This window comes from Maylandia zebra, linkage group LG2 (assembly GCF_041146795.1).
Source record: "Maylandia zebra isolate NMK-2024a linkage group LG2, Mzebra_GT3a, whole genome shotgun sequence".
In the NCBI taxonomy this organism is placed as follows: domain Eukaryota; kingdom Metazoa; phylum Chordata; class Actinopteri; order Cichliformes; family Cichlidae; genus Maylandia; species Maylandia zebra.
Genome location: NC_135168.1, coordinates 16,173,863 through 16,198,920, shown reverse-complemented (window position 1 = coordinate 16,198,920; position 25,058 = coordinate 16,173,863).

Sequence of the window (25,058 nt, the reverse complement as noted above, 5' to 3'; positions counted from 1 at the left end):
CAGCCCCCCCCCCGAATACAGCTGAACAGGAATGATGGCACTTTTCTTTCACCATCATGGTAAATGGCTTTATAATAAGCACTTACGAATACAAGGTGTGAATCAGCCAGTGGATTTGTCTGTCTTTAATTGGTGTGTTTTCATTAACACATAAACTCCTGGGATGTACACTCTAGGGCCGCTTTGTCCTTTCTACTTGACTTGTTATTCTGAACTAATCTCTTTTGTTTTTAGCTAACAGTGATATGAGGTTTATTTTTGCTTTCACACATGTACTTTGTATATCCCCATTTTCTTTTAACCTCTTGTTTGGATAAAACTTGCCAAAATTAAACCTCTGCAGGGAGAGAAACACACAGATCTAAGGATTTGTCAAAATGACCTCTTTTTGCCCAAAAAGAAAAGGTCCCATAGCAACATTGAGCAGAACTAGACCTTTAACCCCAGAGAGATGTCTATGTTTGACATGAAATAAAGATTAATAGCAGGATACTGGGACTTCCTAATGAGCCATCCTGCTGTGGGCTGTAAAAAGAGTAAATTGCACAAAAGAAGACTTGAGTTTTCCCATGTTACAAACATGTTTCATTTGAGGAGAGTAAAACAGATTACATCAGAACAGATGTATCACCAAAATCAAAACATGAACTTTGGGCCCCCAGTGAAATGTTTTGCTTCCACTATGATTAATGAATAACAGACGTGAGAGTGGTATGTAAAGCCAAATTTATAGTCCATTGCCAATTTGCATAGCTATAAGTCAACAGATTGTTGCCAGTGCCACGAATGCTGATTCATTAAGAGGTTGACCTGAACAGGAAAGAGTGCAATCACTGCGTAGAAGAGGGAAAAAATGCAAGAAGAGAAATAAATTACATAACTAAACAGCTCACACAAAAGTACAAACAGTGGCTGCCCTGTACAGTTTTAATTGTTGGCTTTACTCCAATTCAAATAAGATCTTTGTGTACTGGTTGTCCTTTTTTTGACACTGCCCCCAAGTGGAAGTTGACAACCACAACATACTGGCACACAAATTAATGCTTGATGACTATAAAAAAATCCACTGACTTTAGGCAGCACAGTGTCACGGTGCATGGTGGTTGCCTCAGTGCCTTTCTGTGCGGAGTTTACATGTTCGCCTCATGTTTGTGTGGGGTCTCTCCAGGTACTCTGGCTTCCTCCCACAGTCCAAAGACATGCAATTAGTGGGGTTAGGTGAATAGGTGGCTCTGAATTGCCTATAGCTGTGAATGTAAGATTGAATGAGAGAGTCTATCTGTGTTATCCCTGCAACAGGCTGGCGACCTGTCCAGCGTGTACCCTGCCTCTGGTTCAGCTGGAATGGGCTCCAATTCCCCCGTGACTCTAAAAGCAGAAGAGAATGGATGGATGAATATTAAATGACCATAGTGTTCAGAGAGTACATGGCCTAACTGACAGATATGTGGAACAGGTATATTTTGTCACTAGTTTATGATTCTCTCTGTCCAACTATTTTGCCAGTCTATTGCTTAAAGGCCTTTGATGCTGTTCCACTATCATATAAACTACATACATTTCTAATTTCCATGTCATGTCTGAATTCACCTTTCTGATGGAAAATACACAAAAGTTGTTCATTTAAAATATTACTTTTATTTGAAATTTTTTTCAGCTGAAATCACCATAGTAATTATTAGGTATTTGAAAACATTTAAATACTTTGAATCCCTTTATACAGTTTCATGCAGTGCTACCACTTATCTCTGATTATAATTCTTCGTGCTGTTTAAACTACTTAAATCAGTCAATCCGAAAGGCAGTTTAATGGTAAAACAAAATCCTGTGGTGTAGTGTGTCACAGATGAACATGGATCACAATCTGCTGGCTAACCTCAAACTCACACAGTGCGCTGGAGAAGATGCTATATAAGACAGCAACCATACCTGGCATCCCTCTGATGCGTATTTGCGCTCACACACACACACACACATGCACACACAAACACACACAGAAGCCTACACAAATACATGACAGTGGACACACTCTCTCACTGATGTCTTGGCAGCTATGCTTGCTTATGTCCAGAACACAAGCAAGTAAATCAAGGTGAACAAAGAATAGAAAGTTATTGTCTCAAATGAACAGCAAGTCACAATCAAGTCCTCTTGTCAATCCACACACACACACACACACACACACACACACACACACACACACACACACACACACATGCACTATGAGTGAGGTCAGTGACTGGCTTGGAAACAACTGCCTTACCCAAGCATGATGCTGATTAATTTGATTCCCACTGGTACACACTCCCTCCCACAAGACATGTCACTCCTGCTGCAAAGAAAATTACACCCAAGAGACAGAGAAAAAGAGAGAGACACTGAGGAAGAGAGAGAGCGATGATGATGAAACAGAACTGAAGATGAAGACAGACACAAGCTTAATCATTTTAAGCACACACGATCAGTGTTTTCAGCTACATTCTCTCCAGCTGAATTTCAATCAGTCAGCAGAACTGGCCAGTCACTCTGGGATCACTAAGCGCAAACTTGTTCTTTAAATGATTTAATTACAGATGGCACTGTTTTTTGAAGTAGGAAATGTTGTATGTCACCTCAAGTGTTATGAGCAATTTAAGTTTCACTAATAGAACATACTGACAACAATTCATTGGTCTGTTAGTAATTTATGGAATGCTAATGGGATAAATGTGGCAAAACTTTTAGTGCAGTTGAAATGAACATGTTCCAAGTAGAACATTCTAATCACTGCTCATTAGAACATGGATTTTTGGGGTTGGATTTTTCCTTCATGAGCTGTTGCGAAACCATCCTGTACTTGGCAAAGAGAAGTAAAAGGAATTAAAGCAAAGTAAAGTAGAAATTAATGTAAATTATATAGATCAATACCACAAAGTGCTTGGCAACCAAAATGTTAAAAATATAAAGATGAGTTTTGAACAGTTTACAGTTATTAAGGGATTCTCAAAAAGTTCTCAGGGAGTTCTCAAGACTGCCAGGTGGAAATGTGGGACTGATGAGAGAGTGCAATTGGAGTGTGTGGAGTCCGGTGGAGAATAGGTGAGTTGTTTCTTTGGCTGAGAATGAGAGAAGCAGATTAGCTTTGACCAGAGGTTCTTGCAAGACTTCTCAGGTAAGTGGAAATACAAATGAACAGATTTTTCAGGTCAAGATCAAAGTGGAGAACTAGGAACGAAATGGATAGGCAAGGTTATAGAGCCAGACCCTACTCTGCCATTACCTTAACAAAACCACAACCTATAGCAGACTTAGTCTGAAGTCTCACCGAAGCAATCTGAACAACTCTCAGACTTTACAAGGCGGTTTTGTTAAGACAAGTGAAAAAATAACTTAAATTATCCACACAATGGACCTCAATTTTACAATACTTCTTAAATGATGCAATAAGCACAAATCACAGATTTACATTAGAATCCAAAGTGAAAGTTGAATAAAAAGTCACTTCAAGGTTCCTGATAGAAGATCAGGCAAAACTGTCAAGGGGACCTAGAATTTTCATTACCTTAGGCACAAATATGTAGGTGGCACAAACAAGGATTGCCGTTTTCTCATTAAGCTAGAGTCTAAGCACTTCTGCAAGTTCTGTAACTTAGAAACGTCTTGTGGCTTAAAAGAGATATAAAACTGAATGTCATCAGTGTGGCCCTAACAGAAAATGTCCTTAAAAGTGTCGAAAATGTCCTGAAGAGAAAACACATATAAAAGAAATAATTAAAGTCCAAAAAAGAACCTTGTGTCACATACTAGGCAAGAAAGATGGAAGAAGACCTGGGCAGATGGAAGAAACCAGCAATTCTCTCAGCCTATCAAGCATAACGTGTGCGTTAAATAGAGAGGATGGAGACGACATAATCATCAACAACAGCAGAATGAAAGATTGAGTTTACCAATGACAGAATGAGTCTCCCTGTTGGAAAGCCGGTAGCAAAAGATGAAAAGATCAGAATCACTAAGGTAACCACAATGTGTTGCCTAAGATTGTCCCACTGCTTTGAAATATGCATTATTGTCCACGTTTGGCTGACTATGAGACAATTTGATGAGATAATGAGATCAGGCTTGCAGGCACAATCGTCTCTGAAATCACTGCTGTTCCAAGTTGTAGATTTTTCATCCTGTTAATCTGTCTTGTTTTTTAACTGCTGTTTTTGGCATTTGGACATATTTATGTAACTAGATCTTCTTGGTCTATCAGCGGCCCTATATGCACTTTAGTTTTGTGCATGCTGATTTTCCAAATCAAAAGGATTTCGCGAAAAAAAAAGTTTGTATCACAGTTATAAAAGTGCAGCTTCCTCCCACTTCCAAAGATCATAACATAGACCAAATCTGTCAAGGGGTGGCATTTCGCTTTAAGAAGGCTAAATACATGATTCATTTTCTACTGAGAACATTTATTCAAATATTCAATAGAGTGGGTGCCAGCAAATCAGTTAAAGTCGTAATTATATGCTGGGATTTCTGTCTCCCCAACCCACTCAATTCTTACAGCTCCAGCAGTGAGAAATACTGCAGCTGGGAAGTGAGAGGAAATCAGTGAGCAACATTTAGGTTGCCAGTTTTTAATATTTTATACAGAAATGCATTTAGGCATTGTATATGGCTTAGAATTATTTTGTACCTGTGGGGCTCTGCTCTGCTGCTGCTTTCTGTATATGAGGTCAAGTCATTAGTGTGTCACATTTACCAGCATGCACTTTCTAATTGAGAGCTGATTTATGACACATTTTTCTCTTTAATTATCAAAAGAACAATGATCAGCAGCACATTTCAGTTGTGGGCTGGTTGGTAGGTCCTGGTCCTGAGGTAGCTCTGCCAAAGCTTTCTGAGTGAATCCTCTATAATTAAAAGCAAGACAAGCCCCCCCCCCCCCCCCCCCCTTTTTTTTTTTTTACAGGAGGCCTTCAATGCAGTGACATTAAACACCACAACCCACTCTCGACACGGTAAATACTGAATGTCCCTTCTTGCTTGGCAGTCTCTCATGAACCCTTATTTCTTCATCTTTTAAAACAAGTGCTCTCTCTTCTGTGCTGCAACAAAGGCTGCTTTCTCTCTTATAACATTCCCTCTTGCTGCACTTTGGCTCATCTTATCTTGCAAAGCCTCGAAGCTACATTTTGCTGTTTTGTTTTGTAAATTTTGTATTTGTTTGAATGTCGGCATTACAAGTGTTGGATATTTCAACCATTTTATGAGATGCTGTTGACACAAATAGTGTTTTTTTAAGTATTTGCTTTATTTTTCCTGCACAGTATTATTCCTATAGCATCCATGCCCATGTTACTAAGTAATACCTCCTGTCCATGCATGTCATTAATTTTTATTAAAAATAATATACAAGCTGTTGATAAGGGGAAAAAGATAAAATAAATAATAATAACCATGACAATCACTGACTCCCAGGGCAAAGTTTGTGACAGCTGGTGTAACAGCAGTTTCTTTGCATCCCACCTGCCATGAAATGATGCCAAGTCAGAGATCATATTTCTACTGTTGCTCCTGTGCTTCTAGCAGAGAATGAGATTCAATTAAAACTTAATAGTGGCCCTGAGAGAAACACCTAACAGGTGTACACAACAGACGAGTGCTTTAGCCAGTTAATGTCACCTTGCACATACACACGCATTCATATTGTATCACCTATAACTCAAATTAAAAATAAAGAAATTTAACTGGTGATTTTGTGCAAAGTGGGCAGATTCCAGACCCCCAAAGAGTTCTGAAATAGAAAAAGAACAAGAACAAGGACAATCGCTGCTCAGGAAGACATTGTCATGCCTCTTTGGGTAACACTTGAACCAAGGCGAGTCACAGATGAAGTGGAGAATTGCTGACAGTTAGCTGTGTTTCTGGGAGTTGTTCAGTGTTACGGAGGTCTTATCTTCTATCTCTTGTTTAAATGTGACAATGGCAGACAGTGACAGATTATGAGTGAATGCTTGGCTGGGTAATATGCCCGGATGGAACAACTTTAAATGTCAGTTTGGATCAGCACCTTTGTGCCCTTTTTTGTTGAATAGCACCAAGGCACATGGCATTGCACTGTTATATGCAAAGATAGAGATGTTATCCTGGAGAATGAATGCTGAACCCAGGCACTAATCTGTCGTGTAATGTGAATGATGGGAAGTGTTAAGGGATAACTCGTTTTCGGAGAAATTACCAAGAAATAACTCTTGTAGTTTATGGATATTACTGAAATTAGCCTCCTTTAACTCTAACAGTGCCTTAATTCAGGCACTGAGGAATACTATACCCCTAAAAGACTCAAAATGGCATTACAAGTACTTTCAAATACCAAGAATCCCACTATTGTGGCATATGATATGTGTTTGCTGATAGTGAACTTTAAACTCATTCTAACTTAATGATGCATAGAAAACTGTTCATTTTGCCAGCGTTGAAAAGTTGCTTAAAGTTGCTTAAGGAAAATAAATCTTCGTGTTAATGTTATGGGAAAATTATGGCTATGAGACTGACCGAGACTGAATGCTATCTTATTTTACTAGAAGGTCAAAACATTCTCTCTCAGGGGGAAATAGCATGCAAATAGCAACTTGGTGTATAAAAGATACATGGCTGCAAACACAGGGTAACATGGTAAATGGTAAATGGCCTGTATTTATATAGCGCTTTACTAGTCCCTAAGGACCCCAAAGCGCTTTACATATCCAGTCATCCACCCATTCACACACACATTCACACACTGGTGATGGCAGCTACATTGTAGCCACAGCCACCCTGGGGCGCACTGACAGAGGCGAGGCTGCCGGACACTGGCGCCACCGGGCCCTCTGACCACCACCAGTAGGCAACGGGTGAAGTGTCTTGCCCAAGGACACAACGACCGAGACTGTCCCACTCAATAGTATCAAATCTCATTAAATTTGTACAAAGGAATAGATTTTAGCTGTTGCTTTGACTATTAACCGAAGGCTAATGAGTGAGAAACTGTGATCAAGACACGTTTCAGACCCTTAGATGTTTTGTCCAACTGCTGCAGCGCAGTATGCTGTAAAGAGAACGGCAGGCTCATCCACATCTTTGGAGCATTTTGGTATAAAGATATAACAAATTATACTAACAAAAACCCATGGTGTGTGCAGCTAACACAAGATCACAGAAGTAGAAAAATGTGGTTTGATAAAATTACATTGATCGAACAATGAGAATTGTGTATGGTCACACACAAAAAATATAATATTAGAAATTATTTTCCCTGTTATGAACATTGAACATTTTCTTATCTGCACTACTACATTCATGAAGGCATCTCGTGCTATTATGGATAGAGCTCACTGTCTAATGCTGCAGCTTTTTATGTTAGATGCAGTGCTCACATAAGACAGTACTGCCATGGGCAGATCTTCCTTTAAGGGTGTATACAAATCATGCCCTCTTTGATAGAAAAACAAAAGCTCAGCTGCAACATTAACCTTAACTTTCACCAGCTATAACTATACATCTTTTGATTGGTGCAGGTTGTCAGGGGCAAACACATGCCCGGGAGACATGAAACAAAGCAACACCAACAACAACGCATTCCAAATATGGAATATCTGTGTTCAGTAAAAAGATATGAAATTCAATTAACAAATCAATCACTTTAATGATGACAGTAGATGTCACTATAGTCACAAAATGATTTAATATTGCTTATTCAAAGGCAATGATACCTGTCCATCTGTCTTTGACCACATCGGTGTTTCAGCCTTCTGAGCCTCAAACTGTTCCCACAAACAGAAAAACAGACTTTTTCTTTCAGCCAAATTAATCAAAAAAGTCCTTGCATTTTAAAAAATCTCATCTTCTTTTCACTGCTTCCCACTGAGGGCACACAATGAATCTGAGATGAAACCACACAGAAAGATCAGTAGAAGCTAATTCTGCCTCTGTATTGGACAACTCCATTAACCATAATCCCTTTTGGTGCGCTAGAGGTGAGGCCAACACATGGCTGCTATTGAGGAGGAATTAGGCTTCATACTGAGGGTTTGCAGCCTGATGCCAGGAGACGGGGCAGTAAAGGCGTTGGTGCAGAAGAAGGTGGAGGATATTAGATGGATGTTAGCTTAAGTGAAATGATTCATGAATGAAAAAGTGACTTAGCACCCTCATGAAATTAAGTCTTTACAAGATACATGGTTAATAAAGCCCAATACAGAACTTGGTGAGCTGTGTAAATTTAGGCTGATTCATCCAGATGCGAAAGAGTTTAAGATGAAGAAGAAAAATTATGCATGAAAGCATAATGTCAGCTTAATGTTTCCAGAGTTACTTTGAAGAATATTTGAAGTGGGGGCAGAATTCAGAAAAGGTTGAAACACTAAGAGAATACTTCTATTTTTATTTATTTATTTTTCCTGCCTAGATCTGAGAGATGTCAAAGGCTGTTTTTTCTCTATTCTATACGTTTTTTGCCCACAGAAATCTGTGAACCTGCAACTAATATTGATTCTTGGGTAAACATGAGTCAACAGGAGTTGCTGATTTATGATTCAGCAATGTAAATAAACAAATAAAAATATATTTTTAAAAATCTATAGTCTTTCTATTGGTCAAAGTAAGCAAATACAGCCCCAGCAAATAAAAGCTTTTCTTAGTTTTTGTTATGATATTAGTGTTTACTACCAGCTTTCTGAACAATTTATTAATTTCCTAGTGATTCATCAGTATGTCACCATAACAACCATAGTATTTATGTTACTGTTCAGTGTAAACAGGCGTTTTGTGATTTGATATTGATGCCTGAGTATATTTCTTTGAAACTGGGACATCTTTCTTATTTTTAACTTTTAGGCATTTAGGCAGAATCTCATTCAGCTGTTTTCTCTACAAAGGGTAACTGGTCTGCCTACTCCAAAAATGGGCTTGAGGAAATCAATCAATAGTCAGACGAGCTGAACACTTTCTATGCTCGCTTCGAGGCTGCAGCTAAGGTCTCCAACAATGCTAGTGTTAGCGGCGCTAACGGCTGCAGACAGGAAGATACTGCCAGCACCGGAAACGTGCCCGTCATCTCCGAGCATGAAGTAAGGAGAGCCTTCAAGAGAGTAAACACCAGGAAAGCAGCAGGACCAGACGGCATCCCAGGTCGTATCCTAAGAGACTGCGCATACCAGCTAGCTCCTGTGTTCACTGAGATATTCAACATCTCTTTATCTCAGTCGGTGATCCCCACATGCTTCAAAGAGTCCATCATTGTTCCTGTCCCGAAGAAACCCCACCCTGCTTCTCTCAATGACTATCGCCCTGTAGCCCTCACCTCAGTAGTGATGAAGTGCTTTGAACGCCTGGTCAGAGACTTCATCATTTCTTCACTACCAGACACACTGGACCCACTACAGTTCGCTTACCGTCCAAATCGTTCCACAGACGATGCCATCTCTCATCTCCTCCACACATCACTCACTCACTTGGACACTAGAAGGGGGAATTATGTTAAAATGCTCTTCATAGACTACAGCTCTGCATTTAACACCATAATTCCCTCCACACTCACCACCAAGCTGGAGCATCTGGGACTCAGCTCATCTATGTGTCAGTGGATCTCCAACTTCCTAACTGGCAGACCACAGGCAGTAAGGATGGGCGGACATGTCTCAGCCTCCACCACTCTCAGCACTGGAGCCCCCCAGGGGTGTGTTCTGAGCCCCCTGCTGTACTCTTTGTACACATATGACTGTGTGGCCACTACCAGCTCCACCACCATCATCAAGTTTGCTGACGACACCGTCGTGGTGGGCCTGATCTCTGATAACAACGAGACGGCCTACGTGAAGGAGATTAGGAATCTGGAGAACTGGTGCCAGAGGAACAACCTCCTTCTAAACGTCAGTAAGACAAAGGAGCTGATAGTGGACTTCAGCACTAAGCAGGAGAGGAACTACCAGACCCCCGTCATCAACGAGTGCCCAGTGGAGAGAGTGGACAGCTTCAAATACCTCGGAGTTCACATCACGCAGGACCTGTCATGGTCCTGTCACATCAACACCGTGGTGAAAAAGGCCCGACAGCGTCTCTACCACCTCAGACGCTTGAGAGACTTCCAACTGCCCTCCAAGGTGCTCAGGAACTTTTACTCGTGCACCATAGAGAGCATCCTGGCGGGAAACATCTTAACCTGGTTCGGGAACAGCACCATGCAGGACAGACGAGCTCTACAGAGGGTTGTGCGGTCAGCTGAGCGCACCATCCGCTCCGAGCTCCCTGACCTGCACTCAATCTACAGCAGGCGGTGCTGGACCAAGGCCAGGAAGATCGTGAAGGACCTCAGCCATCCCAACAACAGACTGTTCTCTCTGTTGAGGTCAGGAAAGCGATTCCGCTCCCTGAAGACCAACACAGAGAGACTGAGGAGGAGCTTCTTCCCGCAGGCGATACGGTCTCTCAATCACACCACCACACAGTACTGACCCACACATATGGTTCTTACACACACACTGGACTTTCTGGACATTGTTTTTTTGCACAACACTGGTCACTATATTCTTCATTTCCAGTTAATACTTGTACAGCTGCTGTTATTGTGTATATATTTATTTATATTTAGATTTCTTCATACATTCTTATATAGTTCTATATTGTGTATTGTTTATTTTGTTGTACAGTTATTTTATTTTCAACTTTAATTTATATATTTTATCTTATTCTTCCCAGTTAAATTTACCCTTCATTCTAATTTGTGTTGTACAGTTATTTCATTTTTAACCTTAATTTATATTTTATTCCTTCCTAGTTAAATTTACCCTTTTTAATTTTTCATATTTATTTCCTATCTTATTCATAGCCTTTCCTTTTTTGTTTTCTTTAGGTCACGAGCAGTTGTCCAAGCATTTCACTACATATCGTACTGTGTATGACTGTGTACGTGACAAATAAAATTTGAATTTGAATTTGAATTTGATTTAGTTTGATGATGTAAAAGCTGTCACATAAAAGGAGATGTCTACCTTTGCTGATGCTAATATTCCTGTGAAAGTAGGCACTGCACTTGTAAAAAGGAAATAAGATTAAGCTACGACAGTATTGCAAGTGATTAGTGACTTTCCAAAGTCATAATTTCCTCAACAACAATGTGACATGTACCTAATAGGAAGTAACATATATCACAAACATTTATCTTCAGATATTGTTCTCATTAAAAGGTGAAATTAGCTATATGACTCAAAAGCTTATTTTATGCTTGAATGAGGGCATTTTAACAAGAGAGACTAAAGGGACTGATGTCCTTTTTGAGCCAGCCTCAAGTGTCCATTCACCAAACTACAATTGTTTTTGTTGTTGTTGTTGTTGTTGGTGGTGGTGGTTTTTTTGTTTGTCTGTTTGTTTTTTACATAATGGCACTGGATTAGTTTTTGAATCATAGTTGCATTAATGAATGACTGATTTGTATCAATAAAGTAAATTATTCAGTGTCAATGTAAAAAATAATGATTTAATTAAACAGAAATGTTCAGTAACAATGAATTACTGTGCGTTTCTTCTTCTTGCATAACTCTGCATTAATTTACATTCTACCTTTACTGTGACTCATTTAGCTGATCCCATGAGATGGCTTTGGAACGTGTTTATTATTGGCTTTGAGTTTTATAAGGAAAAAGCAATAGTGATAGGATTGTGGGTTTGGGTCTTTCTTTTGGGAGATTAAAGCTGCATTGAGTTCTGGATAATTGAAGCTGCTGTCAGTGAGGAAATGAACATCTTTATTTGTATTAAATTTTGATGGATGTCTCACTGTATTGTTGTTGAATACCATAATAAGGTTATAAGACAAAAGTAGAATCTTCTTTGTCTTTAAGAAGAAGCTGTTAACCTATATGTGAACATGATCTAAAAAAGAATGACGGATGACATAAATGCTTTTTCTTTATTAAAATCTAAGCAGAAATGTAACAAAGTTCATGCTGGATTGTGCTTTGTGTTACTGTAAAATGGTATTATATATGCATCTTAAAAGCAGTGCTAAGCACTCAGTATGTTTACTTGCTATGCACATTACATGCAAGGATACTCCAATTGTGCAGTTGCTGACAGGGCTCCACGGTGTGTTAAATAAGGGAAACCCAGCGCTGCGTGATAACATCGGCCTGCAGAAAAGCCTTATTGTCGCCTCTAACAGGAAGGCCGCATTGATTTGTAGTAGCAACCACACACGCAGCCCTTTCCACCCCTACCTCCACTGTGTTCCATGAACGGCTTTATCTCATAGTGAGTGCAAAAGCTGATTAAACATTTTCACCTGCGGTTCAACCCTCTTCCCCTCCCCGCAAGAAAGAAAAAAGTCTCATCTCAGCACACAGAAGGGTAATTGAAGTTTCACCTTAGTTTCTTATGGTTGAGAATCACAGAATAATATACTGGAAATGGAAAGTCACTGTTTCTGGCACCTTGCATTTTTTTGGATTTCTGGATTGACACTGAAGATGATGATATGTTGCTTTGTTCATTCCCTGTGAAGAAATGTCCTATTAAAGTGGAAACGTTTTTGCTTGAAAAGACACAACAGGGTCTTTCACACTTCTTAGGAGGGCAAAACTTTCCAAAATGAGCAATTCATCTTTGAACCTGAGACCATTCTGGTGGAGAGCCTTTTCCAAAGTGACTAGGCTGTGCAAAATGACTTTAAAACCAGTCAGCAAAGCGACATACTTAACCTTATATTGATAAACCTATTTTGCATCTACGCAAACTCAGACAAATGCTCTTCCTATTAGAGAGAATGTAGTCAATTCATGTTCTACAGTCATAATGCTAAAGCAATGTGGCATTTTAAAAATAACAACAACAATGACTTGATCAAATTGCATGTACAGCAGAATCTTATTTGTCTTAATTATAGATTTCGACTCTACTTGTGTAATAGTCTCTCTGGTTCAAAATCTGAAACATAGGATGGTTGTCATGCTTCTACAATGCTTTTTGTGTGTGCTGTGAATGCTAATTGAAGTGGAATGTTGCTGCTCTGTTGAGATGGTGACAAAAATATCCACACAAAAGCTCAACTAATCCTTAAGCTTTTTCATTTATCTGCCAAAAGAGGCCGAGGTGACACAATGCTTCCCGTGGCAGGGTGACAACCGGAGAAGAACCTGTTCTAATAGAAAGGCAACTTCATCTAGAATGTGAACCCCATCTATTGCACCTAATAATAATATTAATTATATGTGTTAATAACTTTTTATTTTGAGCCATGGCATTCACAAGCACATTTTAACCCATGTTTAAATGGGTGAAATAAATAAGAGTGGGTAGAAAAAAACTCTTGTTCCCCTATTACATGTAAACAATATTTAAATGCAAACGTGATCACAGTTACAGTTAGCAATTGTACTGCCAAAGGTAGTAAAAGACTTTTCACGTTTTTTTTTATGTAAATGCTATTGAATCCTAAAACTGTAACAGCTTTTAATTAATAGATTTGAAAACTAATTTTGAAAGATTTAAAGAGTTTGAGAGAATTTTCTTATTTTTTGTATTACAAATTAGTGTATTTATAATCTATAATTTTATTTTTTTGTATATCTTACTTATTTTATTGTATTTACTTAATGTATGTAATTCAATACTTACTGCATGTAATGTCCTCTTTTCTATATAATTCACTTACTGTATATAATGTTCTCTTTTTTGCACAGTTGAGGAGTGTTTCAGGACACATTTCACTGTTGTACTTGTATATCCATACATGTGAGAAATACAGAATCTTTAATCTTGAATCTTGTTTTCAGTCCATGCAATCCTACTGAGCTATATATCTTGTACGGGATTCACAGAAAATGTTAGTATTAATTTCAGTAGCCATGCATTCATTTTCCTCCAGTAACATTTCAAAAGAAAGAGTTCATCCTTGAAAGGTCAGCAACCTATCAAATCAGAATTGCCAATTAACTTAACATGCATGTCAGACACATGGAGAACATGAAATCTTCATGCAGAAAGGAGACAGGCAGTCAGAGCCACTGCAGTGTTATTATTAATTTTATCCAGGTTATATGAACCTTGGCGTTTACTGTTGAAGCTGTGTCAAGACATTTTAAATATTACAGTGAGCAAGAAGAAGTCACTGCAGTTAACTTCAGTTACCTGAAATTTAAACCAGTAACTACTTCCTCTGAACAAAAGAGCTGCTCAGAAAGTCTTTGTATTTGCTGTTGCCACTAGTAATTACAGATTCTATTTTAAAGAGTGACACTTAACCCGAGGCAAAGGAAAGTATGCAAACTTCCATTTTGAAGAGTTGTGGTGGGTTGAACATGTTGTGGTGTATTTTGGCCGCGGTAAACTATATATTTTATTAATGAGACCAGTGAAACACTGATACTTAACCTCTGCTCCTTTTTCTGTCAATGTCAACCCCCACCTCTAGCACATCTGCTCTAGGACCTCCCCTCTTGTGCAGTAGCATCCACTGCTGTTTGCATGGCTAGAGCAGATGGTGTCTATAGACTCACCAACACAAAAACAGACATCAGTGAAAACACATTTACCTTATGCATACATGGTGTTGTTTGTTTTCGCTGTTAAAAGGGGTGGAAGTTTGAGAAAGTGAACTGGACAAACAGTGTTGCAGACTGAGCTTAATCAGTACACAGTGTTAAGCTGCAGGATACACAGCGAGGTCAGGTCATACTGAATGCCTGATTAGGTTTGATGTGTGAAATGATGGCTTTGGTTCCCCATCCTGTTGCATTAGAAGTGAGTCTTAAAGCAACAGTAACTCAAGGTCATTAAGGCAGTAAATGCAGTGGTTGTAGTGTGGGAACAAGGGTTATGAATGGAGTTGTCTATATGCTGACACACATGGGTCATCCATGCAAGTTAGGAGCGATGTAATCCAATAAGTGTCACCTTTTGTGCTTCTTGTAAAAAATGTTATTTGGAAAAATGTGTAATGTGTAAAATAAGTTTTAGTTGAGAAATTGTGTGGTGCAAATCACAGTTTTGACAGAAATGGAGAGCCTGGTCTCAACTCCAATTAGGCAAGGCAAGGCAAGGCAAGTTTATTTGTATAGCACAATTCAACAACAAGGTGATTCAAAGTGCTTTACAGAGACATTAGAAACAAGAACAAATAAAAAGCATGATTTAAAATTGATTAAAACAAGCAAATAAACTAACTAACTAATTAACAAACAAACAAACAAACAAACAAACAAACAAACAAACAAACAACAGTATATAAAATCAAAACAGATAAAATCAGAACAGTAGATAAAATCAGTAGTTAAATGTAAGTTTTGAAATTTAAGCTTAAAGTGTGGATTTGGTGCTTTATTCAAATGCAGCTGAGAACAGGTGAGTCTTCAACCTGGATTTAAATAAACTGAGTGTTTCAGCTGATCTGAGGCTTTCTGGGAGTTTGTTCCAGATATAAGGAGCATAAAAGCTGAATGGAGCTTCTCCGTGTCTGGTTCTGACTCTGGGAACTGATAAAAGACCGGATCCAGATGACCTGAGGGATCTGGATGGTTCATACTGGGTCAGGAGGTCATTGATGTATTTTGGTCCTAAACCATTCGGAGCTTTATAGGCCAGCATCAGAACTTTAAAGTCTATCCTCTGACGGACAGGCAGCCAGTGTAAGGACCTCAGAGCTGGACTGATGTGGTCCACTTTTTTGGTCTTAGTGAGGACTCGAGCAGCAGAGTTCTGAATGAGCTGTAGTTGTCTGACTGATTTTTTAGGTAGACCTGTAAAGATGCTGTTACAGTAATCAAGCCTACTAAAGATGAATGCATGGACTAGTTTTTCCAGGTCCTGTTGAGACATCAGATCTTTTATCCTTGATATATTCTTGAGGTGATAGTAAGCTGACTTTGTTATTGTCTTAATGTGTTTTTCTAAGTTTAGGTCTGCATCCATCACTACACCCAAATTTCTCGCCTGGTTTGTGGTTTTTAGATGTATAGATTGAAGTTCTCTGGTGACCTGTAATCGTTTTTCTTTGGCGCCAAAAACTATTACTTCAGTTTTGTTTTTGTTTAGCTGGAGAAAATTGTGGCACAACCAGTCATTGATTTCCTCAATGCATTTACCAAGAGCCTGTACAGGGCCTCGGTCTCCTGGTGACATTGTGATATATATTTGTGTGTCATCTGCATAGCTGTGATAGTTTATTTTGTTGTTTATAATCTGTGCCAGTGGGAGCATGTAGATGTTAAACAGAAGGGGTCCCAAGATGGAACCTTGGGGAACTCCACATGTGATACTTGTCTGCTCAGATGTGAAGTTACCTATTGATACAAAGTATTTCCTGTTTTCTACGTATGTTTTGAACCAGTTTAGTACAGTTCCTGAAAGACCTGTCCAGTTCTCCAGTCGTTTGAGTAATATGTTGTGGTCAACTGTATCAAATGCTGCACTGAGATCCAGTAAAACTAGGACTGACATTTTTCCACTGTCTGTATTCAGACATATGTCATTAAACACTTTGGTCAGAGCGGTTTCAGTGCTGTGGTTCTGTCTAAAACCTGTGTGGAAGGCATCGTAGCAATTATTCTGTTTTAAGAAGTAACTGAGCTGTTGAGAAACTGCTTTTTCAATGATCTTACTTAAAAACGGGAGATTTGAGATCGGCCTGTAGTTGTTCATTTGTGTCTTGTCAAGATTGTCCTTTTTCAGTATAGGTTTGATTACAGCAGTTTTTAGTGATTCTGGAAACACACCTGATAATAAAGAAAAGTTGACGATCTGCAACAGGTCTGACTCTAAAGTCTTTGAGACCTTTTTGAAAAAACTTGTTGGCAGGACATCTAAACAGCAGGAGGAGGAGTTCAGTTGACCTAAGATGTCCTCCAGGTCTTTGCTGTTAATAGGTTGAAACTGTTTCATGGTGTTTAAACAGTTTTTTGGTGGACACAGTACATATCCTGGATCTGCTGTTGATGTACCAATTGCTTGTCTAATTTTTTGGATTTTTTCAGTGAAGAATTTGGCAAAGTCATTGCAGGCCATGGTCGAATGAAGTTCAGCTGCCACTGACACAGGGGGGTTTGTTAGCCTGTCAACTGTAGAAAATAAGACCCGAGCATTATGGCTGTTTTTAGTGATGATGTCAGAGAAGTAGGACCTCCTTGCACTCCTCAGTTGTAAATTATAATTGTGAAGTTTCTCTTTATAAATGTCATAATGAACCTGGAGGTTTGTTTTTCTCCATCTGCGCTCAGCTTTCCTACACTCTCTTTTTTCATTTTTCACCAGTGTGGAGTTTCTCCATGGAGACTTTTTCCTTCCAGAGATAACCTTCACCTTAATGGGAGCAATAGTGTCCATTACATTTAACATGTTAGCATTGAAGCTATTGACGAGCTCATTGACTGACCCTCTGGACAGGTCAGGTGTTAATGGGAAGACCTGGTTAAAAATTGCACTACTGTGTTCAGTTATACACCGTTTTGTGATCACTGTTGTTGATATATTTGTGTGGGCTGAGATTTTACTTTCAAAGAAAACACAGTAATGATCAGACAGGCCCACATCAGACACAGTAACCTTTGAAATGCTCAGGCCTTTGGAGATCAGTAGGTCAAGAGTGTGTCCTCTATTATGTGTGGCCTCTGTTACATGCTGAGTCAGCCCAAAGTTGCCCAGAGTGTTACTCAGGTCTTTAGTCCCTTTGTCCTGAGGGTTGTCCACATGAATGTTAAAATCCCCAGCAATAATTACACAGTCAAAATCAACACAGATCACAGACAGCAGTTCACTGAGGTCATTAAAAAAGTCTGTGCAGTATTTGGGAGGCCTGTAAACATTAAGAAACACAACTTTGGATGGGGCCTTCAGCTGTAAAGCCACATATTCAAAAGACTGAAAACTTCCAGGAGATAGCTGCTTACATTGAAATGATTCATTAAATAAGACAGCAACCCCTCCTCCTCTCCTGCTCGCCCTGACCTCACTGATAAAACTGTAGTTAGGAGGGGTCGTCTCGATGAGAACAGCTCCACTGTTACTTTGGTCCAACCAAGTTTCAGTTAAAAACATAAAATCAAGGCTGTGCTCAGTGATTAAATCATTAATTAAAAATGTTTTCCCAGCTAGAGATCTAATGTTTAATAAAGCCAACTTAAGTGTTTTAGAGGTATTACTTGTCCCCTCGTGTTTGGGAGCAGTCTGTGGCACACAAGGTATGTTTACTATGTTTAAAGATCTTTTAGAGTGCAGCTCTCTGTGTTTTGACCAGGCCACATGTCTCCTGTCACCTAAAAGTACAGAAATTTTAAAACCTTCTAGTAAACAGGGTCCCAGCTTCTCCTGGGAAAAGTCATCACTGCCATAATCCTCACAGCCCGGACCCTTCACACATCACGCATCAGACTGCGGAGACAGGGCATGAAGAGGAACTAAGGGGGGCGAGGCTGGGCAATGTGACTTCGATTGCTCTGTTGAGGGTGGGGCTCGATGGCGAACCTTTGGCCGCTCTGGTGGGGGGTTTATGGGGGACAAAAAGGGATTGGGACGGGGGGTAGATCTGATTAATATTATATTGTCAATCATTTAAGATCCCATGATGTCATAGTTGTCAAGCTGGATTTCTGTGAGTAAGGCTCATGCTTTGAATGACTTTTCCATAACATAGCCAAAAATTAATGTTTTGGTGTCTAAATCAAAACCAGGGGTGTCAAACTCCAGGCCTCGAGGGACGGTGTCCTGCAAGTTTTGGATATCACCCAGGATCAACACACCGGACTCAAATGATTAGTTCATTACCAGGCCTCTGGTTTACATTTAGCCATTTAAATCAGCTGTGTTGGACCAAGGACACATCTAAAACTTGCAGGACACCGGTCCTAATAGCCTGGAGTTCGAAACCCCCGATCTAAACAAATACTGAGTAAAAGAAAGAAAGTGAGTGAGTGAAACAGAAACAAGAACTATAGTTTCCAGGTTAAAAGCCTATTACAAACTTGGCTGCTCTAAGTGCTCAATATTGATACAGTTCTGATCATGATCAGGTAAAGCATTGTGACAGCACAACAAAGCTTCACACTATTTCGGATTTTGCAAACTTGTATTTTCAAATAATTGAGTATACAAAGTAAATGCTGAATAGCTTTATAACCTGTCACCTTTTTACTTCAGCAGTAACATGTTGACTCTTGGTTGCTGTTATATTGATCCTGACACATCACAATTAAATATATTAATATGGCAATATTAGCTTAAATACATTGCATGGCTGTCACTGTGTCACTGCTTATTTCACACTCACTACATCTGAGAATGCCTAAAACATGCTACGAAAGAAGGATCCTTAATGGCCAAGTGAATGGGGCTACTTTAGCAGTTGCAAGCAGAAGAGAGCAGGTAGCTAGGAATTATTTATTCTTAAGGGACATAGCGAGTGGGATGTTGAGGAGCGGGTTGTGGCAGCAAGCACAGAGCACAGATGAACAGTTTTGCTGCCACAGGAGCAGGTGTGGAGCTTTTCTAAAGTAATGCATTAATGTTAAAGAGAGAAACAATGAAATATACATCACAGCATTTTTGCCTTCCTCTCAGTGTGCGTGCATACTTGTATTACCTCGGCTGTAGGGATGTTACAATAAGTCCTCTACTAAATGATCGTGTTAGGATATAAAGGAGTATTTATATTTTAAAGAATTTTAGAAGTTGGGTCAGATATTGGGCCAGATTTCTCCACAAATGTTTGCTCAAGCCAGGTAGAGAGATGGTAACAGAGAGGAGAAACACTAGATAGGGAATGGTAGAGGAGTGATAATGAAGGGTTGAGATATGATTACTGCACCATCTATGGCTGGTTAGCCAACATCTATGTGTCTGTGACTCAAAACATCCCAGAGGATCTTCTGCTGCTCTCATTGTGTGTGTCCCATGGGGACTTCCACACAGTGCAGATGTTGCTACATAGTTTTCTAGCCACTTCATGTTATCACAGGTGTATCTTGCACTCTGCTGCTGTGTGCAGCCTGGCTGTCACTGTGGTAGATCCCTGCCCCCAAGGCTCTGCTGTTTAGGGCATGTTGTTGTACTGCCATAATCAGAGCAACTATGCTGTGCTTCAGGTCAGCCTTTTTCCTATCACTGGTAGGATTTCCCTATGTTAGCTATTTCCTTCTAACAGCTGATGATGTTGGATTGGATAGATTGGCTATTATTCCATGTTATTTTCTTTGTCCTTGTCATTCAGTTTTTACTGCCTGAGGCATTGTTTCAGTAGTTCAACCCATCGGGGCATTCTTCCTGGTGATTTGTGAATGCTCCTGCTTTCATCCTGATACTCAACCCTGAAGTTCCTTCTTTCCATGTATTATTTTTAGAGTCTCATGGTTCTTAAACTTACAGTGGAATGATCCCTGCATTGTAAGGACATTTGTTTTTGTACTGCCACATGTCAGTACACAAATATGTTTTATTTCATAAATAATAACATATCATGGAGTGAGGTAATGGAGAGAGAATCGAAATGCAGGACATGAACACACACATACAATGTAACAACAGGAAAAAACATTTAGTGGCAGAGAAAAGTCCCCAAAACAAAGTGAAATGAATGAAGTCGACAGAAATAGGGTACCAAAACAGCACAGAAAAAACAGAGAAACATACAAGGGCCAAGAGGGAGACTGATCTATTTATACAGCCAAGGCTAGCTAGAGAATGGCGAACAAGAGTGGAATAAGACACCGATTAAAGTAATTGACATAGGTAAGAACAAACAGGGTATTGGGACACGAAGAGCAAATATTACAAAAGAACAAAAACAAAATTAACATTGAGACAGGACTACAAAGTCATTACAGTAGTGATAACAGAAACAGGAGAACTGCCATTAACAGAAATACAAAACAGATAAACTGACAAAGAAAAAATGAGGAAATTTTAAAAATCTATGATAGGAATTAAAACATGAAGCAAAACACGAGGTGTTAAAACTGAACCCCCTCACAACAATAATCATTAAGACTCTGTTAGAATATGATAAATAAATAAATAAGAAAAAAAATCAACAGGCACAAAAGTGAGACAAGAATTAGTTTTTTGTTTGTTTGTTTTTTGTTTTTGTTTTTTTTTAAAAAGCAGAAACCAAAACAAAAAAAAAAATCTAAATTTGAAATGGATATTTTCTCATTTTGCTTAAAAAAAGTACAGACAGGTTTTCCACCCAGTGGTGTTCAGAATTCTGAAAACAACTAAAGAATACATACACAAATGTATTTTAAACATAGCCTAATTACAAATTTGATGATAGTTCAATAAGTGTAACGTGTCCTAAATTCGTATGACTACATTAAGTCTTAAATAAACAATAAACATGTTTTAGACTTGCTTGTAACTCCCAGGAAAAAATGGTATAAAGTTGCTTCTAAGATTTTATATTCTTCATTGATGCTTAATGAAGATGCTATGCACCGATGTCTGATGGATGTTCCAGAAATGATGATGGTCTTCTAGATAATTGTTTCTATTTATAGCCTTTGATTTCTTTTGTGGAACATAATCTGCTCTGTAGAAGTTTAATAAGTTACCATGGTTACATACCGTAGTATAAGAAGTCAACCACTCCAAACTTAGGGTTGAACTTGAAGTTGCCTCACTAACCTCCAAATCCTGATTTGTAATACTGGTCTGTGGTGTTTCTTGACACAAGGTAATTCCTTGGGTACTGATAATGGACCCTATTTAAATAAACAATCTACTACATGACAGAGTCTCCCAGGAGTAGCAAGTGCCTCAAATTACAGAACAAACACAGATGGGGTTACAGACCACTGAATAATACTAACCTTGGTGGCATGCAGAAAACCGCCTTTAAAGTGTAATAAACATGCAAACCAAGTACAATGTTACCTCAAATATTAAAAAGGAAAAACACAAGACATCTTCTCAAATTAAATCACAGCTGCCCTGAATGATAAGAGGCAGGGGGAGGAATTACTGCTGCATCTTGAATAGAACACAGCAGGCTCCTGTCAAATCAATCTTAGTGGAAAGCAGAATAAAGTCAGAGCAGTCCGGATGGTAAGGCAGGGCTTGAAATGATAGCATCTATTGTGACTGGTGGGTGATTGGACGAGGACAAGATAACAAACACTCTGGAAGAGAGCTAGAGATTAATAATAACTAATGGTTAATGGTGTATAAAAAATGCACTCTACTCATAGTTTTCATGTGATGTAAGAGCTACCTGAACACGCCTACCTGATGGGCAAAAACAGTACTGCAGTCCTTTGCCCTCCAGCCATCCTTGGAACGTCTTCGAGTTTAACTTGCCAGAATTGCCAGAAAGTTGCTGTGATACTGGATGGCCTGCTTACATCTGCCAGAAGGGTGCAGAGCGGGGGTCCCAACTAAAATATCAGGAGGTCCACTACCTCCATCATCCAATCTGGGGTCCAAACAATATTTAAAATTTAAAATTTAACTAACAATATAGATTTTTGTCTTGTAACTACTGATCAATTATTCATATGCCCATTAAGTCATCTGCTGAACAGAAAACTGCAATCCAGTTCAAGTACTAATATTACACAAAAAACAATTTAATAATGAAATGATGCAATAATCTTTACCACATCTATTGCACATAAACCAGTGATAAGGACTCCTGATGCATGCTCAATCATCCAGGAAAGTAAATCCTAAAAAGTTGATTCTGTTCATCTGGACGTAGCGTTTTCAGTGGGAGAAACATTTCGTCACTCATCCAAGTGACTTCTGAAGAAGTATGTGAAAAGGGAAATGCCATCTCTGAATTGAGGAGGCAGGAATAAAATATCTAACTAGATAGTAAATGAGAAAATGCTTTGCAGTCCTTACAAAACCCTCTTGGGGTCTGGATTTGGACTGGAGTCCAGGGGTTGGGGACCCGTGCCGTAGACTATGGCACGAACATGTGCACGCACCTCTCCTAACGCTGTCTTAAGCACCTTTTCCATTAGTACCTACTCAGATCAACTTGCCACACTCAGATGTAGCACCAGCCAGTCCGATTTGCCATGACTCGAATTGGATTGGCTGGTTTTCCATTAAAATCCTGTAATACCTAATGTGCGTGGTTGTCATCATAGCAACGTTGCAGAGCATCCTGTGATGCAATTGGCATGGGATACGAATTCTACAGCAAAGGTAAATACAGAGGTGACGATATACCTGGTGCTCAGTCCGTGGCTTTTCATCAGACTCGGGTACCATGGTGTTGTTTTTTGTATCCATTTCCTTTGTTGCATGGTTCTAAAGCATGGCTGTTTTGATTTTTGTGAATTAGATGCTCTCAGCACTCATCAAGTGATGCCACTGACCAGCCTGTGACTTCACATTTGCTGCTCGGATCACTTGGAACCCTGGCTGAGTGTACCTAGTACCAGGTACTATCACCTAATAGAAATCCCTTAAAAACCATGGTGAACCGACCTGAGTCGATCCAAGTAGGTACTAATGAAAAACGGGCTTCACAGGCCAAATCGCACCAATCCGTGCTTCCCAACAACAATCCCTGCTGTCATTGGCGGCTCATTTAAACTGTCAGAATGATATACATGACATTGGAGAAATACTTTCTCAACTTAACAGTTAGGACACAATGATAATGTGAAAAATTACTACTATGGGAACTTTTCTGACCCTATACTGTAAAAGTCCAAATCACCAAAATATTAGACTTAAGTGTGGTAGTTCATTAAAGCTAGGTATGTAACACTTACCTTCACTTTAACGAGCAATTTCTTTTTCTTCACCTCCTACATGATGGCATTGTTTACCCATCTAGATCAAAAATACAGGTAGCCGTCTACATTTTGAAAGCTTTCATCCTGACAGACATCACTGACCCGCAGCTCTAGGAGAGACATCGCCACTGTCAGTGATTTACTACTTGGATCCAATCCAATCCCTCACTTTTTGGGCTTACGGTGCTTGTTCACTTTGTTCATGTATAAAAACACAGAGACATGTGTTAATGCATCATTATTCTTTTCTATATACATCACTATATATAGTAAGCTGACAAAACAACTGTTCATAAACAACAAATATAAAAAAAACATAATTATTGGTCTTCTACACAGTCTTTGTATAGGACATACATATTGGACACTTTTAGCATTTCTGTTTGATCAGAACTTATTCACAGGTGTGCATGACAACAGATTCCAACACATTATGCAAAATTTATTTCAAAAACAACATTCACATAATATACATGTAAATGTAAATGTTTTGTTTCCTTTAGAAATATGGTTGTACTTTAATGCCCTCCTGATTAATACAAATGATAGCCATCCATCCATCTTCTTCCGCTTATCCGAGGCTGGGTCTCGGGGGCAGCAGCCTAAGCAGAGAAGCCCAGACCTTCCTCTCCCCACCCATCTCAGCTTGTCTGAGGGAACATGCACAGAACACCTCACCTGGGAGGCTCCCGGGAGGCATCCTTGTCAGATACCTGAGCCACTTCAACTGGCTCCTTCTGATATGGAGGAGCAACAGCTCTCTCTGAGCCCCTCCCAGATGGCCAAACTTCTCACCCTATCTCTAAGGAAGATGCCAGCCATCCTTCGGAAGAAGGCCATTTCTGCTGCTTGTATCTGTGATCTCGTTCTTTTGGTCACTACCCACAGGTCGTGACCATAGGTGAGGGTAGGGAAATAGATCGACCGGTAAATTGAGAGCTTCGCTTTTACACTCAGCTCTCTCTTCACCACAACAGACTGGTACAGCGTCCACATGACTGCAGCCTCAGCACCAATCCGTCTGTCGATCGCCGGCTCCCTTCTCCCATCACTTGTGAACAAGACCCCGAGATACTTAAACTATTCCACTTGGGGCAGGAACTCCCCAACCTGCAGTGGGCACTCCAGCCTTATCTAGCTGAGGATCATGGCCTATGATTTGGAGGTGCTGATTCTCATTCCCACAACTTCACACTTGGCTGCAAACCATTCCAAAATTAGTTGGAGGCCAACAGAACCACATCGTCAACGAAAAGCAGAGATGAGATTCTGAGACCACCAATTAAGAACAGTGACAAAGGGCAGCCCTGGTGGAGCCCATCACCC